Source organism: Syngnathus scovelli, chromosome 3, assembly GCF_024217435.2.
Source record: "Syngnathus scovelli strain Florida chromosome 3, RoL_Ssco_1.2, whole genome shotgun sequence".
NCBI lineage: Eukaryota > Metazoa > Chordata > Actinopteri > Syngnathiformes > Syngnathidae > Syngnathus > Syngnathus scovelli.
The window spans coordinates 9903108-9907939 of NC_090849.1; the positions used below are offsets into that span (position 1 = coordinate 9903108).

The 4832-nt window shown below is 39.6% G+C and overlaps 1 long non-coding RNA gene across 1 annotated transcript; it reads left to right on the forward strand.

Annotated features, from left to right (window-relative positions):
- The first annotated feature begins 3730 nt into the window (after positions 1-3730).
- LOC125965782 (uncharacterized) lies at positions 3731-4371 on the forward strand. The gene is made up of 3 exons (XR_007479970.1): positions 3731-3838; positions 4071-4176; positions 4312-4371. It is a non-coding gene; the product is annotated as an uncharacterized lncRNA (long non-coding RNA).
- The last annotated feature ends 461 nt before the right edge of the window (positions 4372-4832 follow it).

Genomic DNA, 4832 nt, shown 5'->3' on the forward strand with positions numbered 1-4832 from the left:
GCTACTGAATATAAAACTGATCTAACAACCTTGGACTTTGCCTTTTCTGAATGGAGACTTTCCGCTCTTGCAGGGCCCAGCGCTGTATTGTACTTTCCTGAAAACAGAGCTTTTTGAACAAGAATTGTGATTGAACTCAACCAATCTGTCTAAGTCTAATTTCTGCTTCAGTGTCTTTGCATTTTCCTAAATCTGAAGAAATCAAACGAGCACGCAGTGAGTAAATTGGATAACAGGTGATTGGCAAAGGCTTTTGCCGTGAGGCGCAGATAACGCGCTCTCTTAATTGTGGACAAAATCCAACAAGGTCAAATCTCAGATTCAGGAGGAATGTGGTTTTCTTCCAGCTGTGGAACAAAGAACAAGCTCTACACCCTTGGCGGGGTCCTCGAGTACTTACGGTACTTTGTACACATCCATTAACATTCCTTCCAAACTTCGAAAGAGTAATTGTAGCCTAATAGCCTTAATAGAGCTCCATCACAATGTTTTTCTGCTTTTTTTTTATTTTACTTTAAATGTGTACTCTATGTATGCAAGGCACTACACTGCCTCTAAAAGGCCAACATACTGTACTACTGTACATCTTAATCATGGAAAAGAACCAACAGTGGGAAAGTTACTTGAGTACATAAGAAATAGATGATGCACCCCACATTAACCTTAGTAACAAAAGATCAAATCACAGCACAGAAAGAATAGGTGCACACTGGAATACTTGGTTTTACAGGTTTAGTTTTAAACAGTAATCCAAAGGCCACTGAACCACAATTAATACTTATTTTAATATGCTCTAATTGAATAATTAATACTGCGATTGGCTGGCAACCAGTTCAGGGTGTCCCCCGCCTACTGCCTGATGACAGCTATATGACGCCCGCGACCCCCCGTGGGGCCAAAGCGGTCAAAAGTTTTGTACTTGAAAAAATAAAACTCGTACTCGAAAAAATAAAACTTGAATCTGAAACTAAACGTGCTGAGCTTCAAACTTGAAAAATAAGACAATCCATTCGAAATAAAAACACTTGTTTGAAAGTTTTTTGAGTTGAAAATAGTTTTGCGTCACCTTGCTAATTTATTTGAATAAGCTATTTATTTTTAGGTTTCGCCTCAATTTATTTTTCAAGATTTGAGGTCCTTTTTTTCAGTTCCATGTTTTATATTTTTAGATTATTAATTTTTCCAGGTTCAACTCCTGTTTTTTCAGGTTCACTTTTTTTTTTTTTTTTTTTTTAAATTTAAATCTTCTTTTCGAGTTGCACACTTTTGCCCTGAACCTGGCGTGGGGGCGCGGTACAAGCTGAGGGGGGCGTGGAATCACGAGTGACAGCTGAACTGGAAGGTGTGGATCCGCCCCCCAGAGACAGCGCTTTAAAGGCCTAGAGACACCGGTATATGTATAAATCGGTTTTAGTTAGCTTATGGGCTTATAAATATAAATTGACGCTCAAAACAACAAAAAGTAAGCTGTTGCTCTGAAAAATATAATTTAAATTTGCCGCCAGCCGGAAGTGACGTCTCATGACGTGTCAAGTTGTGCGCGTTTAGCTTCAGTGAATGTAAACAAAAAGAGAAGTTCCAGCGCGGAGACGTCGGGCCAGGTTTGCGGGCAACCCAGCTCACCTAGCCGCGCCTTCCATTATCCTGGCGTACGTTCGTTCGCGGAACGACAAGATGGGTTGCGTTCGCCTGATAGGATCCACGAACGGGATGGGGGAGCTGCGGCTCGGCCCCCTTGAGGACACTGCCAGGACAATCGAGGACACCTCCGACATCCATTTTTTTTTCATTGATTTTCATATTATGTATTACTTGTGTACTCTCTGCATCCATTATAACCTGGTGATCCTGAAAGGGGGATCCTTCCATCTGTGGTCCCTTCTCAAGGTTTCTCATTTTCCCCTGGTAGGGGTTTTTGGAGTTTTTCCTTGCCCTTTTGGGAGCTTATGATCAGGGGATGCTTTGAGAATAATTGTCAATTTTGGCTATGTGAAGCCCTTTGAGACTGTTTGTGATTTAGGGCTATACAAATAAACTTGACTTGACTTGACGAACCGGACAGTGCGTGCCTGCTGTGTGCTCGTGTTCACAGTGGCCTCGTTGACTGTCATCTTTCCGGACTCTGCTGTGCATCGGGAGCGTCTAGCGTGCTATCACTCTTATTGTTCATCTTCTTGTTTTAATTTTCCTGTGTTGTTTACTTGTATGTGCGTTGTGAACTCTGTCTTGTCACCCTGGGATAGTGAGAAACGTAATTTCGATCTCTTTGTGTGTCTTGACATGCGGAGGAATTGACAATAAAGGAGACTTTGAGACTTTGACTTTGAAAAGTATGTCGAAGCGTGACGGGAGGGGCACAATTCAGAAAACGTGCTCAGCTCGTCGAAAAAATGCGATTTAAGAAATAAAATTAAAAATGTGCCTAAAACCTAAACAAAACGCTGCAGATGTTCATTTCTCCGTGCGCAATGGTCAACTCGGCACTCTACTCTTTTTACTATGCCAACCTAACCACAGTGACAAGAGAGGCACAATTCAGAAACGTGCTCAGCTCGTCGAGAAAATGCGATTTAAGCAATAAAATTAAAAATGCTTATAAAACCTAAACCAAACGTTGCAGGTGGTCATGTCTTCATGTGCCGAGATCAACACGGCACTCTAAAGCGCCCAAGAGCACTTTTTACTATGCCAACCTAACCAGAGTGACGGGAGGGGCACAATTCAGAAAATGTGCTCAGCTCAGCCTAAGTGAACTGCTAGATTCATCATATTCTGCGTCAAAAGAGGTTTCTGAATCTGATAAAATGATGCTAATATTGCCGCTAGAAACGGAGCTGTCGCTATCATCTGCCATGTTGTTTGGGTTTGTTGACATCCAGATGTACAACTTGTGACGTCACAGTAATGGCGCCGCCAGTTTGGCTTCGTGCGGGACCTGATCGATAAACTGGCATTTCATTTCAGCTTTATTCTTAGTAATCGGTGTCCATTTTTAATTTCCAATGCGGCAAATGTGTTCACTTTATACATTCTATCAAATTCCGTTCTAATTGAAAAAAAAAAAGGGATGTCTCTAGGCCTTTAAGGGAACGTAGAAACTAAAACAAATGGAACTTGACACCTACATACAACATAGTCATGACATGGGCAGCCTTAGAATTGATGCCTGTGGCAAATCTATATTTAAATACCCATTTTTTATAGTACTGAGCACCAAAAGAGATTTAAGGGCGATCGATTTAGCCACATTTTGCAGTTCAGCAGTTGCATTTCAAGTACTATTATGCCCTATTTTGACATGGCACTTTGAAAGCTGAGTGAGTGAGTGAATGAGTGAGTGAGTGAGTGAGTGAGTGAGTGAGTGAGTGAGTGAGTGAGTGAGTGAGTGAGTGAGTGAGTGAGTGAGTGAGTGAGTGAGTGAGTGAGTGAGTGAGTGAGTGAGAAAAGACATATGTCCCTAGAAATGCTCCATAGCCTGCTAAGTCCCTTTGTAGAACAGGTGTTGTGCTCGATTTGGTTCCCCCGTGAGATTCTCACGGGTGCCCGTGCCTGGTATCAACCCGGTAAGCACAGCTTCTAAAAGTCAGAGTACTATTTTGATATCAACATTTAACTGAAGATGTGTGCTTTCTCTTGAAAGTGGACTAGGTTTTTGTTTTTACAATACAAATTATGTAATTGACGGATAAAACTTGAAATTTGTATTGATATGTACTGGCTCTTATATTTCAGGGCGTTCATGCGCAAGAAAGGGTGCAATGTTTCCAGGTGGACTTGTGGCACTGTCCCCCATCCCAGGCAACAAGATTCAACCTCTTGTGGTGTCTTTGCTTTGAAAGTATGTATTTGATTTACAGACTAGATTTACCAAACTCATATCACTCAAGTATGCAAATACTTAATCAAACATTACTCAAAACTAAAAAAAACAAATTTAGAGTTCATACAAAAAAGGACTAAAACAAATAATTGTCTGACAGCAGATTTTTTTGAATGATATACAGGCTAAAGATGGCAAACATTTAAAGCATTCTTTATGCACTGTAAACATCTGACATTGTCTTTTTCAGTTTGCAGAACATCTTCTTTCAAATGAAGAAATAGATTTCTCAGCAAAGACACATGATATAAATAGGTACAGGCTGCAAATTGCCGCAACGCTTCTATTAGAGACTGGTAAGTAATATGCACCCAAGAGATGTTATTGCCACCCAAAGAATGGTCCTGACTGTGCTATCAATGCTATATACAACTTAGTTAAGTTTTACACAGGGAAGTACTATAGCAATCCTTCTGTCTTTGTTTTCACAGATGATTTATCTAACTTGTGCTTTTTTTGTGGGTAAGCTACACATGACAGACAACAGATGGGTAATTATGTAAGTTCTTGTTAACTAATGCATGTAATGATTAAGAAATATATTGAATTACACAATCATTGTAAATTATTGTCTGTTGTTCTATGTTTTCAACAGTGCACATTTTGATGTTTTTAACTTCCTAACGTGTAAGATTTTAAAATGTATGTGCTGCATTGTATAATCTTGCTTTTTTCTTTGTTTACCAGATTCAGTGTGACGAGTGTTGCAGGTGATTCCATCTTGTATGTGTCGGGGAGCCGCCAACCGAAGGCTCTTTTTTGTGTACATGTACAAATATTAAATGGTAAATATTTGAAGCTTGCTTGAAGAACATTTTGCTTTTTTTAAATTTCTTAATAAAGTTTAAAGTTATTTTTGATGTATGTTATATGATTAAGAAACAAAGTTGTTTGACCAAAATAAGAACAACGAAATTGATAAAGTGCAGTAATAAAGGTATCACTGCAAAAA